Raw genomic sequence first — 15,521 nt, 5'->3', positions numbered from 1 at the left:
TCAGCTCTTCATATACGTACATCCCCATTTCTCCTCCATCTTACATCTCCCTCCCACCCTCATTATCCCACCCCTCTAGGTGGACAAAAAACACGAAGATGATCTTCCTGTGCCATGCACCTGCTTCTCACTAGCTATCTATTTTACATTTGGTAGTGTATATATGTCCATGACACTCTCTCACTTCATCCCAGCTTACCCTTCCCCCTCCACGTATTCTCAAGTCCATTCTCTACATCTGCGTCTTTATTCCTGACCTGAACACAGGTTCTTCAGAACCTTTTTTTTTTTTTTTTTTTTAGATTCCATATATATGTGTTCGTATACGGTATTTGTTTTTCTCTTTCTGACTTACTTCATTCTGTATGACAGACTCTGGGTCCATCCACCTCACTACAAATAACTCAGTTTCGTTTATTTTATGGCTGAATAATATTCCATTGTATATATGTGCCACATCTTCTTTATCCATTCATCTGTTGATGGACACATAGGTTGCTTCCATGTCTTAGCTATTGTAAATAGTGCTGCAATGAACATTGTGGTACATGACACTTTTTGAATTATGGTATCCTCAGGGTATATGAACAGTAGTGGTATTGCTGGGTCATAAGGTAGTTCTATTTTTAGTCTCTTAAGGAACCTCCATACTGTTCTCCATAGTGGCTGTATCAATTTACATTCCCACCAACAGTGCAAGAGGGTTCCCTTTTCTCCACACCCTCTCCAGCATGTATTATTTATAGATTTTTTGATGATGGCCATTCTGACAGGTGTGAGGTGATACCTCACTGTAGTTTTGATTTGCATTTCTCTAATAATTCGTGATGTTGAGCATCCTTTCATGTGTTTGTTGGCAATCTGTATATCTTCTTTGGAGAAATGTCTATTTAGGTCTTCTGCCCATTTTTGGATTGGGTTATTTGTTTTTCTGATATTGAGCTGCATAAGCTGCTTGTATATTTTGGAGATTAATCCTTTCTCAGTTGCTTAATTTGCAATTATTTTCTCCCATGCTGAGGCTTGTCTTTTCATCTTGTTCATGGTTTCCTTTGCTGTGCAAAAGCTTTTAAGTTTCATTAGGTCCTATTTGTTTATTGTTGGCTTTAGTTCCATTTCTCTAGGAGGTGGGTCAAAAAGAATCTTGCTGTGATTTATGTCATAGAGTGTTCTGCCTATGTTTTCCTCTAAGAGTTTGATAGTGTCTGGCCTTACATTTAGGTCTTTGATCCATTTTGAGTTTATTTTTGTGTATGGTGTTAGGGAGTGTTCTAATTTCATTCTTTTACATGTAGCTGTCCAGTTTTCCCAGCACCACTTATTGAAGAGGCTGTCTTTACTCCATTGTATATTCTTGCCTCCTTTATCAAAAACAAGGTGACCATGTGTGCATGGTTTTATCTCTGGGCTTTCTATTCTGATCCATTGATCTATACTTCTGTTTTTGTGCCAGTACCATACTGTCTTGATTACTGTAGCTTTGTAGTATAGTCTGAAGTCAGGGAGCCTGATTCCTCCAGCTCCATTTTTCTTTCTCAAGATTGCTTTGGCTATTCGGGGTCTTTTGCGTTTCCATACAAACTGTGAAATTTTTTGTTCTAGTTCTGTGAAAACTACCATTGGTAGTTTGATAGGGATTGCACTGAATCTGCAGATTACTTTGGGGAGTATAGTCATTTACACAATGTTGATTCTTCCAATCCAAGAACATGGTACATCCCTCCCTCTGTTTGTATCATCTTTAATTTCTTTCATCAGTGTCTTACAGCTTTCTGCATACAGGTCTTTTGTCTCCTTAGGTAGGTTTATTCTTAGGTATTTTAATCTTTTTGTTGTAATGGTAAATGGGAGTGTTTCCTTAATTTCTTCTTCAGAGTTTTCATCATTAGTGTATAGGAATGCAAGCGATTTCTGTGCATTAATTTTGTACCCTGCAACTTTACCAAATTCATTGATTAGCTCTAATAATTTTCTTGTAGCATCTTACAATTCTCTATGTATAGTATCATGTCATCTGTAAACAGTGACAGCTTTACTTCTTCTTTTCTGATTTGGATTCATTTTATTTCTTTTTCTTCTCTGATTTCTGTGGCTAAAACTTCCAAAACTATGCTGAATAATAGTGATGAGAGTGGGCAACCTTGTCTTGTTCCTGATTTTAGAGAAAATGGATTCTGTTTTTCACCATCGAGAACCATGTTGGCTGTGGGTATGTCATATTTGGCCTTTATTATGTTGAGGTAAGTTCCCTCTATGCCTACTTCCTGGAGGGTTTTTATCATAAATGGGTGTTGAATTTTGTCAAAGGCTTTTTCTGCATGTATTGAGATTATCATATGGTTTCATCCTTCAATTTGTTAATATGGTGTGTCACATTGATTGATTTGCGTATATTGAAGAATCCTTGCATCCCTGGTATAAACCCCACTTGATCATGGTGGATGATCCTTTTAATCTGTTGTTGGATTCTGTTTGCCAGTATTTTGTTGAGGATTTTTGCATCTATGTTCGTCAGTGATATTGGCCTGTAGTTTCCTTTCTTTGTGACATCTTTGTCTGGTTTTGGTATCAGGGTGATAGTGGCCTTGTAGAATGAGTTTGGGAGTGTTCCTCCCTCCGCTATATTTTGGATGAGTTTCAGAAGGATAGGTGTTAGCTCTTCTCTAAATGTTTGATAGAATTTGCCTGAGAAGCCATCTGGTCCTGGGCTTTTGTTTGTTGGAAGATTTTTAATCACAGTTTCAATTTCAGTGCTTGTGATTGGTCTGTTTTATATTTTCTATTTTTTCCTGGTTCAGTCTCGGAAGGTTGTGCATTTCTAAGAATTTGTCCGTTTCTTCCAGGTTGTCCATTTTATTGGCATGTAGTTGCTTGTAGTAATCACTCATGATCTTTTGTATTTCTGCAGTATCAGTTGTTACTTCTCCTTTTTCATTTCTAATTCTGTTTATTTGCATCTTCTCCCTTTTCTTTCTTGATGAGTCTGGCTAATGGTTTATCAATTTTGTTTATCTTCACAAAGAACCAACTTTTAGTTTTATTGATCTTTGCTATCATTTCCTTCATTTCTTTTTCATTCATTTCTGATCTGATCTTTATGATTTCTTTCCTTCTGCTAACTTTGGGGGGTTTTTTGTTCTTCTTTCTCTAATTGCTTTAGCTATAAGGTTAGGTTGTTTGAGATGTTTCTTGTTTCTTGAGGTAGGATTGTATTGCTATAAACTTCCCTCTTAGAACTGCTTTGCCACATCACATAGTTTTTTTTTTCATTTTAAATACTTATTTTTTTAAATGCCCACAATAAACAAAATGAAAAAGAAAAATTACACTAAAGAAATTCTTTTGGCAAATAATTATAACATTTACTAAATAAAGAACAGTTGCAAATGAATTTTAAAAATCAAATATACCAGGAGGTAAACAGGCAAAAGCCATGATGAATTAATTCAATAAAGAATTGCTTAGTCCCATAGGTTTTTGGATCGTCGTGTTTTCACTGTCATTTGTCTCTAGGTATTTTTTGATTTCCTCTTTGATTTCTTCAGTGATCACTTGGTTATTTAGTAAAATATTGTTTAGCCTCCATGTTTTTGCGTTTTTTACATTTTGTCCCCTGTAATTGATTTCTAATCTCATAGCATTGTGGTCAGAAAAGATGCTTGATATGATTTCAATTTTCTTAAATTTACTGAGGCTTGACTTGTGACCCAAGATGTGATCTATTACAGAGAATGTTCTGTGCGAACTGGAGAAGAAAGTGTAATCTGCTGTTTTTGGATGGAATGTCTGATAAATATCAATTAAATCTATCTGCTCTATTGTGTCATTATTTAAAGCTTGTGTTTCCTTATTAACTTTCTGTTTGGATGATCTGTCCATTGGTGTAAATGAGGTGTTAAAGTCTCCGACTATTACTGTGTTACCATCGATTTCCTCTTTTATAGCTGTTAGCAGTTGCCTTATGTATTGAGGTGCTCCTATGTTGGGTGAATATATAAATTGTTAAATCTTCTTCTTGGATTGATCCCTTGATCATTATGTAGTGTCCTTCCTTGTCTCTGTAACATTCTTTATTTTAAAGTCTATTTTATCTGATATGAGTATTGCTACTCCAGCTTTCCTTTGATTTCTATTTGCATGGAATATCTTCTTCCATCCCCTCACTTTCAGTCTGTATGTGTCCCTAGGTCTGAATTGGGTCTCTTGTAGACAGCATATATATGGATCTTGTTTTTGTATCCATTCAGCAAGCCTGTGTCTTTTGGTTGGAGCATGTAATCCATTCACATTTAAGGTAATTATCGATATGTATGTTCCTATGACAATTTTCTTAATTTTTTGCGTTTGTTTTTGTAGGTCCTTTTCTTCTCTTGTATTTCCCACTTAGAGAAGTTCCTTTCGCATTTGTTGTAGAGCTGGTTTGGTGGTGCTGAATCCTCTTAGCTTTTGCTTGTCTGTAAAGCCTTTGATTTCTCCATTGAATCTGAATGAGATCTTTGCTGGGTAGAGTCATCTTGGTTGCAGGTTCTTCCCTTTCATCACTTTAAGTATATCACGCCACACCCTTCTGGCTTGTAGAGTTTCTGCTGAGAAATCAGCTGTTAGCCTTATCAGAGTTCCCTTGTATATTATTTGTCATTTTCCCCTTGCTGCTTTCAGTAATTTTTCTTTGTCTTTAATTTTTTCCAATTTGATTACTATGTGTCTTGGTGTGTTTCTCCTTGAGTTTATGCTGTATGGGACTCTCTGCGTTTCCTGGACGTGGGTGGCCATTTCCTTTCTCATGTTAGGGAAGTTTTCGATTATAATCTCTTCAAATATTTTCTCTTGTCCTTTCTCTCTCTCTTTTCCTTCTGGGACCCTTATAACGCGAATGTTGTTGCCTTTAATGTTATTCCAGAGGTCTCTTAGGTTGTCTTCATTTCATTTCTTATTTTTTTTCTTTATTCTGTTCCGGAGTAGTGAATTCCACCATTCTGTCTTCCAGGTCACTTATCCGTTCTTCTGCCTCAGTTATTCTGCTATTGATTCCTTCTAGTGTAGTTTTCATTTCAGTTATTGTATTGTTCATCTGTTTGTTTGTTCTTTAATTCTTCTAGGTCTTTGTTAAACATTTCTTGCATCTTCTCGATCTTTGCCTCCATTCTTTTTCCAAGGTCCTGGATCATCTTCACTATCATTATTCTGAATTCTTTTTCTGGAAGGTTGCCTATCTCCACTTCATTTAGTTGTTTTTCATGGGGTTTTATCTTGTTCCTTCATCTGGTACATAGCCCTCTGCCTTTTCATCTTGTCTATCTTTCTATGAATGTGGTTTTTGTTCCACAGACTGCAGGATTGTAGTTCTTGCTTCTGCTCGAAAGTCATCCTTTTCTACTTTCAATTTATTTTCTCCTTTTAATAACCACTGACAACAGTCATAGATGTCCTTCCAAACATCTTTGTATGCTCATGAGGTCACAGAGAGAAAGGTAAGGAGGACCAGCAAACAGCTTGTTTATTTTACCTTAAACAATATAACAGACAGCTTTCTAATACTGTCCATATAAATATTTACTAAACATTTCTATGCTGATGAACATTTAGATTGACCTAAATATTGCCTCTTTTTTTGCTATTATAAGAAATTAGAGCAAAATTTTATAAGGAAAGGATATATCTATGGTACACTACTGGGCTCAGTGAAAAAATTTACAAAGCATTGATAACGCTTCAATTTTCTTAAGGAGATATTCCAGCAGGGTATTAGGTATCAGGCTCCTGGCATCACTGACAAGATGTTAAATCCTGAGTCATTAGAGAATGTCCTCACATCCATCATCTTCAGCTTCATAGCCTGCCCTCCCTGGTCCAACACTCTCAGGTTCCATTCCCAGACATGTTCTCCCAGTTCTACTGCTACCTGTTAGCCAGGCACTACAGCTCTTTGAGTGAATAATCCTTTTTCTCCAATACAGGGACAATACTGGCTCAATCGGGCCATGCCGAGATTGAACTTGGTTATTTACCTATAAGCAATGAGAGGAGGTTGGAACGGATCCTGTGGAGGAAAAGCATCACCTTACAAAACCATTACCTCAGGAAGGCTTTCCATGGTCTTTAGGAAATGGAAGGCTGCTTCCTATAGCAAGCCAGCCCTGGAGATTCAGTGAAATCTGGGGTTTGATGTTTCTAAGTACATCCTCAGATTAATCCATCCCAAATCTAAGAGTCCCACTCCTTGTCATTTAGATCCTTGACTTTCAATAGGAGATTTTTCTCAGGGCAATGAATTCAGCCTCCTTTGTAACTCTGCCACTCCCACAGTCATATCTGACTGAGATCAGATCACTGACTGAAGGCTACTGTTGGGACCAGATATTCAGCACAGTCTATCGTTTGTGTTCAGGAGTTGAATATCTGTTAAAACACAGCCATGGAGGTCTTCTGATTTTCACAGAGTACTCCAAATTGATACTTGGCTTTCCTGAGTCTGTCATTTTCTTCCTTTATGGCTTCTATGGCTTTTAATAACAGCTAACCAACTCCACATTCCTTAGAACTACCATTGTCTTCATATATTTGAAGCAAAAGAGTTTATATAAGTCAATGCATCTCTTTCCACCTGCATCCCATTATAATCCACTAGAGGTGAGAGTCCTAGTAATTATGATGCTACAGAGTGCTGGGAGATGTCACCACCACACTTAGGACAGCAATGGGTTCCTCACGGCCTTCCAGCTCCTTTCTGTTGTCCTTGTTTCCAGAATCCCATCCTGAGATTCTGCTTCCTCAGATATCAACTAGTTTGGCTTTCCCCAGAAGTAGACACTGAGGTAAAAATTTGACAAGTAGCCTACATAGGAAGTTATCCCAAGAAGCACCAATGGAGTATGAGAAAGTAAGGTTAGAAAGAGGGAAAAAATTAAATACGGTGTGTAAATGAGCAAGTTACCATGTACTGTGGGCACCTGGGGATCAATACTGCTGAGAACTTCTGAGAAACTACGCAGAAAAGGGCTCTACAAACTACACCCAAGCACCAAAACCAACAACAGCTTGTTTTCATAAATAACATTTTATTGGAATACAGCCGCACTCCTCTTTTAGGTGCAATCTATGGCTGTGTTTGCACTGCAACAGCAGAGTTGAGTACTTGCAACAGAGACTACATTGCCTACAAAGCCTAAAGTATTTCCTATTTGCTCTTTTTTTCAAAAGAAGTTTACCAACCCCTAGTATAGGTTACACCTCAGAGTTGCCCTCTGCCAAAACATAGGATGAGGAAGCTGGGGTATTTATCCACCAAAGCCTGTTCATCATTGACTGAGGGCTACTACTGGAACAATATTCACCCCAGCACTGCCAGCCTGCCCCACACATACTCCAGGAACCAGAGGTAGCCCTCAGGTAGAACCTCAATTGCATATACTAAGAAGCTATTGACATGTACAGGAACAGTTAATACTGTAGAGATTTAGACAGGGCACAAAAGTGCCTCCTTACAGCTTATATTTCTGGTTTCATGAGAGCTACTTTTTAATCAAAAATAGATGAATTCCATCAAGTGTTTTTTCTGCATCTACTGTTATAACTATAGGTTATTTTTTCCTTTAGCCCACTAATATGAATTAATTAATACAATGTCAGATGCTGAAGCATCCTTGCATTCCTGGAATAAACTTGACCTTATCATGATATATTATTTTTAATATACTACTAGGTTTCATTTAGCCAATGTTTTATGTAAGGTTTTAGCATCTATTTTTATAAGTGAGATTTTGGCAAAATATTTGTTTTGCAGATATTGTCTTTACCTGGTTTGAGATTCAAGGTTCCAATAAAATGAGTTGGGCAGGTTTTCTTCTTTTTCTATTTATTGGAATAAACTTATTACAATCATAATGATATATTTCTTGAAGTTTGATAAATCTGTCTCAGTCCAGGCCTTTTGAGGGGAAAGGTCTTTGATTACATTGTCAACTTCCATAATAAGCATCATGGTTTCCCTTTCTCTTTGAGCCAATTTTGTCATTTTCTATTTCTCCAGAAATATATCTATTCACCTAGCCTACTAATTTGGAGCTGCTCATAATTTTCCTTTATTATTCTTTTCATCTCTATTTTTCACATAGTTGAGTCATCTTGTCAAACTGCATTTTATTCATTTGCATTTTTATTGAGGTATCATTGACATATAACATTATACAAGCTTTGGATGTATAACATAATGATTCAATAATTGTATATACTGCAAATTGATCACTACAATAAGTTTAGTTAACATCCATCAACATATATAGTTACCAAATTTTTTCTGATGATGAGAACTTTTAAGATCTACTCTCTTTGCAACTTCCAAATATGCAATACAATATTATTAACTAGATTCACCATGCTGTATATTACATCCCTAGGACTTATTTATTTTATATCTGGAAGTTTGTACAAAAGGTCTGGTAGACAAGATGGCAATGAAACTATAATTTTTAACATTTAAAATTACCCTTAATAAAATGACCTGTTTAACTCCGAATAGCCATAGCAATCTTGAGAAAGAAAAACAGAGCTGGAAGAATCAGACTCCCTGACTTCAGACTACATTAGAAAGCTAGAGTAATCAAGACAGTATGGTACTGCCACAAAAACAGAAGTACAGATCAATGGAACAGGACAGAAAGCCCAGAGATAAACTCACGCACATATGGTCATCTTATCTTTGATAAAGGAAACAAGAATATACAATGGAGAAAAGACAGCCTCTTCAATAAGTGGTGCTGGGAAAACTGGACAGCTACATGTAAAAGAAGGAAATTAGAACACTCCCTAACACCATACACAAAAATAAACTCAAAATGGATCAAAGACCTAAATGTAAGGCCAGACACTATCAAACACTTAGAGGAAATCATAGGCAGAACACTCTATGACATAAATCACAGCAAGATCCTTTTTGACCCACCTCTTAGAGAAGGAGAAATAAAAACAAAAATAAACAAATGGGACTTAATGAAACTTAAAAGTTTTTCACAGCAAAGGAAACCATAAACAAGATGAAAAGACAACCCTCGGAATGGGAGAAAATATTTGCAAATGAAGCAACTGACAAAGGATTAATCTCCAAAATTTACAAGCAGCTCATGCAGCTCAATATCAAAAAAACAAACAACCCAATCCCAAAATGGGCAGAAGACCTAAATAGACATTTCTCCAAGGAAGATATACAGATTGCCAACATGAAAGGATGCTGAACATCACTAATCACTAGAGAAATGCAAATCAAAACTACAATGAGGTATCACCTCACACCAGTCAGAATGGCCATCATCAAAAAGTCTACAAACAATAAATGCTGGAGAGGGTGTGGAGAAAAGGGAACCCTCTTGCACTGTTGGTGGGAATATACAGCCACTATGGAGAACAGTATGGAGGTTCCTTAAAAAACTGAAAATAGAACTACCATATGACCCAGCAATCCCACTACTGGGCATATACCCTGAGAAAACCGTAATTCAAAAAGTCATGTACCACAATGTTCATTGCAGCTCTATTTACAATAGCCAGGACATGGAGTCAACCTAAGTGTCCATCAACAGATGAATGGATAAAGAAGATGTGGCACATGTATACAATGGAATAGTACTCAGCCATAAAAAGAAACGAAATTGAATAATTTGTAGTGAGGTGGATGGACCTAGAATCTGTCATACAGAGTGAAGTAAGTCAGAAACAGAAAAGCAAATACCATATGTTAACACATATATATAGAATCTAAAAAAAAAAAGAAAAGAAATGGTTCTGAAGAACCTAGGGGCAAGACAGGAATAAAGATGTAGATGTAGAGAATGGACTTGAGGACACAGGGATGGGGAAGGGTAAGCTGGGACGAAGTGCGAGAGTGGCATGGACATATATACACTACCAAATGTAAAATAGATAGCTAGTGGGAAGCAGCCACATAGCACAGGGAGATCAGCTCAGTGCTTTGTGACCACCTAGAGGGGTGGGATAGGGAGGGTGGGAGGGAGATGCAAGAGGGAGGGGATAAGAGGATATATGTATACATATAGCTGATTCACTCTGTTATACAGCAGAAACTAACACACCATTGTAAAGCAATTATACTCCAATAAAGATGTTAAAAAATAAATAAAATAAAAAATAAAATAAAATAAAATGATCTTTTCCAACTGATATACCAAGTAGTAAAGTTTACCTACTTGAATCTGCAATTCATCACATAAGATCACATTCTGAGGTCCTGAGGTTAGGACTTCAACATGTGAATGGGGCAGGGGGAACAATTCAACCCATAACATCCAATATCCTTCACCATATGGTCTTAGTTGACACTTCCATTTTAATATTCTATTACACTATTGTCTTTGTCCTTGTGAAGAAGTCATAATGAGAATTATTACCCTGATTTATCATTCATAAATTGAGGCAAAGTACAGGTGAGTACTCACTGAAGGTCTATAAACTCGTCGCTACACAAGTGTACAAAGGAAAGAAGCAGAGCTTTTTCAGCCTTCATTAAAAAGCTTTACCCTGTTCCATTCCACTGCATGACCAAGATCTGATAAGAATCTAGGAATAAAAATAAGCTGGAAAGGGACTTCCCTGGTGGTGCAGTGGTTAAGACCCTGCGCTCCCAATGCAGGGGGCCTGGGTTCAATCCCTGGTCGGGGAACTAGATCCCACATGCATACCACAACTAAGAGTTCGCATTCCACAACTAAGGAGCCCACGAGCTGCAACTAACGAGCTCACCTGCCGCAACTAAGACCTAGCAGAACCAAATAAATATATTTTTTTAAAAATAAGCTAACAAAGTCTCCTCTCCTTCCTGACAAGTTGTAAGGAAAGCAAATTATATATAATTTCACATAATATATAGGAAAGCAGGAGCAATGTTCAATAATGCTCTATTATCCTAGAGACTGGAATAGTGGAGAAGACAGACAAATTTGGAGTCACACAACCTTGGTTTGAATTATACGTCTGCCATTTATGAGCTCTGTAACTTTGATATAGTTCTTACTTTCCTTTTTCTTTTTTATTTTAGTTTTACATTATACTTTTACTGTATTCTTTACATTATGATGGGATATGATCATTATAATATATATTATATATCATTATAGTATATATTAAATAATACTAAAGTGTTAAGTAAAATCGAAATCTTTCTCCCGTTATAAATTTCCATCCATGAATACTCCTAAGAAATAACATTAATATTTTATGTATTTCTTTCCAGTCTTTCTTCTGTAAATATACAAATATAGAAGGTAAATGAGTACGTTTTTTACCCAAAAAATAATTATACCAAATATATAACATAAGGCAACTTGATTTTTACCATGAATAGAATGTGGTAGACTTCTTTATATAACATTTCTTATAGATCTACTTCATTCCTGTATTTTGAGTGCTACATAATATTCAAAAGCATGAAAAATCTACAGTTTATCAAAAACATTCCGTTGATACACTGTGGTTATTTTCAATTTTTCACTATTACAAATAGCAATACAATGAACATCAATATTTGTTTAAAATATATTTCTACAAGTTAAATTGCTAGAACAGAGTATGTGCATTTCCCATTTTTTACAGGTCCCACTGAATTGACTTTTATAGAGTTTATATCAACAGCAGCATCAATCTTTTCATATTTTGCAAATCTGATGGGTGAAAAATCATATTATCTTTATAATGTTAATTTGTGTCTTTTTTAGAGAAATTGGCAACAGCAATATCATATGGATATACTGGCCACTTGTTATTTCTTCCACTGTAAATTGTCTGTTTATATACTTTGCCCACATGTCTATCATTTATTTCTTTTATTACTTATTATAAGTAACTTTTTTACGTGGCTGTGAATCCTTTTTCTTTCTTTCAGCATAGTGGTTGAGAACAAGGATTCTGAAATTAAACTGATGGAATAAAATCTGACTTCTGACACTTTTTAATTATGTGCTCTTGTACCATTTACTTAATCTTCCTGTGCCTATGTCCCTTCTTATGCAAATATCGGTATTAAGAATACTTACCTCCTAGAATGTTGTGAGAATTGAGTGACTACAGTTGAAAGTGATTTAACAATGCCTGGCACATAGCCATCACTCAATAAGCCCTAGTTATTATTTTGTTTCAAAAGACATGATTGTTAGCCTCAATTAATCTCAGTTTCCTCATCTATAAAATGAAATGATGAAACCTACATTATAGATTTATTGAGGAGATTAAATAAAACAATAGGACAGTAATAGACCCTTATAATATAACAGCCCTTTTAATCATCTTGCCTAAAAATTGTTAAATAACAGAGGATGTCACCACTTAGCTTCTGTCTGGATGTTACTGCAGCTGCTACTTATATAATGGTGAGAACTTATACTTCTTGAGCATTTCATACATGCCTGAGATCAAACTAACTGCTTCATGCATATGGTCTCATGTAATTCTCAACACCTATGAGGTAGGTACTGATATTATCTCAATTTTATAGACGAAGATACTGAGGTATATATAAATGTAAAACTTGCCCAAGGTCACATGTTGGTAAGTGGCAGAACAGAAATTAAAACCATAGAATCTGATTCCAGAGTTCGTGACCTTAACCACTATACTGTGTTGATCGCTTGGCAGTGATAGATAGAACCCATGAGAGTTTTTTATTTTTGGTTTTAAAATAATAGATGAAGTCTCCAATTTTACATGTAATTTAAAAAGAGGACTAAAACATGTGCCATATTACTAGGTTTAAGTTTTCTGTGATTGTGATTGGTGATTGGTTGTGGTGATTGGTTTCCAATACAGAAATGTAACAACAGTATTTCCAAGTTAGATTAATTTTTGGCCCCCTATAAACTCTTACATGGTCATCAATTATCTTTCCCATGATGACAAGTCTACCAAATAACAAAATGGGAAAACAGAAAATCAATAAAATTTTTATAAATAATATTTATTTACAAATAAATTTTTACAAGTAAATTCTGAGCTTGAAATGAATTATCAAAATAATTCCCCTGTGTGTAGGATCTGAGGAGTCTTATGCTGTGTTAAAGTGCCATCTGCAGCAAACATTGAAATATCTGCCCAAAATGTGTCTGTGGAACATTCTTCTCCATGTTGATTTCAGTAGCAACTAATCCTTAACATTAAGTCTCCCTCCATCAGCCATAGTCCATTTGTACTCTGCAGTTATTTCCATTCACTATTATCAGCTTTTGGAATGCAGGGACTATTTTTAAAGGAAATGAGCCAGCTTTTTTTTTTTTTTGGCTGCATTGGGTCTTCATTGCTGCGCGCGGGCTTTCTCTAGTTTCCGCAAGCAGGGGCTACTCTTCATTGCGGTTCATGGGCTTCTCCTTGCAGTGGCTTCTCTTGTTGCAGAACACAGGCTCTAGGCGCACGGGCTCAGTAGTCGTGGCTCACGGGCTCTAGAGCAGAAGCTCAGTAGTTGTGGCACATGGGCTTAGTTGCACCGTGGAATGTGGGATCGTCCCAGACCAGGGCTCGAACCGTGTCTCCTGCATTGGCAGGTGGATTCCTAACCACTGTGCAGATGGCATTTTTTATAATAGTTTTCTTTTCATTTTGCTATTGAAAAGTCCTTTTAGACCCCTTTGCAACATGCAAAAATGCACTCACATTAACTGATACATGAGGTGTGCTTCTGCTATTTTTCCTCTGCTTCACTTGGCAATTAAACACATGATTTCCCTGAAAATGACTGTAATTTTCTGCTTCCATAATATTTATGTCAACTCCAGAGGAGCTGGGAGTTGTCATCCTGAAAACCTGACCATCTGAGGCAATGGCAGCAGCTTGTAATTTCATCTGTATCCACTAATTACTGGATGATCAGAACACCAGAAATAAAAAAAATCATACGGGGAAAAACCATAATATGTGCCCTCAGCTGGCTAACTCAGAATTTGACGCCATGTGCAAATGAGCACATAACTTTCTGAGTGATTTATTGCTGTTTGGTGATACATATTGAGCTTTGAAAATATTTCATTTGACCTGAACTACAAACTTCAAGTTGAATATGACTGAAAGCACCACACGGATCTTGCCAAGAGGTCTGCAGAAGCAATTCTTTCTTGTGTCAAAAGGTATGATCAGAACACATGTTCTACAGAACTTGTCAACGAGATTGTCAGAACAAGGTGGCATTCAGTTGAGAGCAGAATTCATACACTGAAACATCCGTGATTATCTGTATTTCTGCCTTTGGGAATTATGGAAAGAATATGATGTGGGGTTTAAGCTGTCTTTGCATCCCAGAAAGTGCCAGCTCCCTCTTTTCACATATCCACCAGGCCTTACACAGTAACCCAGCCCAACTGTCTCATTCTGCTTATAAGGAAAGGGAGATGGAGTGAGGTCAATTTATTCTCCCTAAGTTATACATTTCAGTAGTAGCAGAACCAAACAGGAGTCCAGCCCCTTCATTCCAGCTCATTTCCACCTGACTACCCAGGGTCTGTGCTGTATTCGGGATTGGCCCCTTGCCTCACTGGGGAGGAACACCTGACCAGTTGCACAGGGCCTCCCTGACGTGCAGTGACTGCCCCCAACCAACAAACAGACCCCAAGCGGTGGCCTAACAGCGCTCTTCCCTGTTCCACACCTTGTCCCACATCCCTAGGTTTCACTGACATGGCAAATATTTAGTAGCTACTCACTACTCCACTAAATACGCATGCATTGAGATTTACATTCTTCAGGCCCTGGAGATACAAAAATATGCAGTTAATTATTGTTCTTCACAGTAGTTACGGTCTATAAAGTCACTGCAAACACTGAATTAGAAAATACTGGGAGGATGACAGGAAGGATTCGGCAGCAATGACTGGAGGATGGACCCCAGGTGCTGGCCACTGAGTCTGGGGCTTTGGACCCCTAAGTTGTGACAGCACCTTCTTGTGAAAGTGCTTTGGAAAATTTAAAGAGGTCTCTAAGCTACAGGCTCTAGGTGCTCCAGCCAGGCATCAGGGCTGTGCTTCTGAGGTGGGAGAGCCAAGTTCAGGATACTGGTCCACAAGAGACCTCCCAGCTCCACATAATATCAAACGGCAAAAATCTCCCAGAGATCTCCATCTCAACGCCAAGACCCAGCTCCACTCAATGACCAGCAAGCTACAGTGTTGGACAGCCTATGCCAAACAACTAGCAAGACAGGAACACAACCCCACCCATTAGCAGAGAGACTGCCTAAAATCATAATAAGGCCACAGACACCCAAAAAATCACCACCAGACGTAGACCTGCCCACCAGAAAGACAAGATCCAGCCTCATCCACCAGAACACAGGCACTAGTCCCCTCCACCAGGAAGCCTACACAACCCACTGAAACAACCTTAGCCACTGGGGACAGACACCAAAAACAACGCGAACTATGAACCTCCGAAAAGGAGACCCCAAACACAGTAAGTTAAGCAAAATGAGAAGACAGAGAAATACACGGCAGATGAAGAAGCAAAGTAAAAACCCATCACACCTAACAAAAGAAGAG

The sequence above is a fragment of the Delphinapterus leucas genome, chromosome 14, assembly GCF_059928025.1.
Source record: "Delphinapterus leucas isolate spDelLeu-1000000601 "Yukka" chromosome 14, BTC_Dleu_Yukka2, whole genome shotgun sequence".
NCBI classification, from domain to species: domain Eukaryota; kingdom Metazoa; phylum Chordata; class Mammalia; order Artiodactyla; family Monodontidae; genus Delphinapterus; species Delphinapterus leucas.
The sequence above is the reverse complement of the archived record's forward strand: the minus strand, read 5'-3'. Positions refer to the sequence as shown.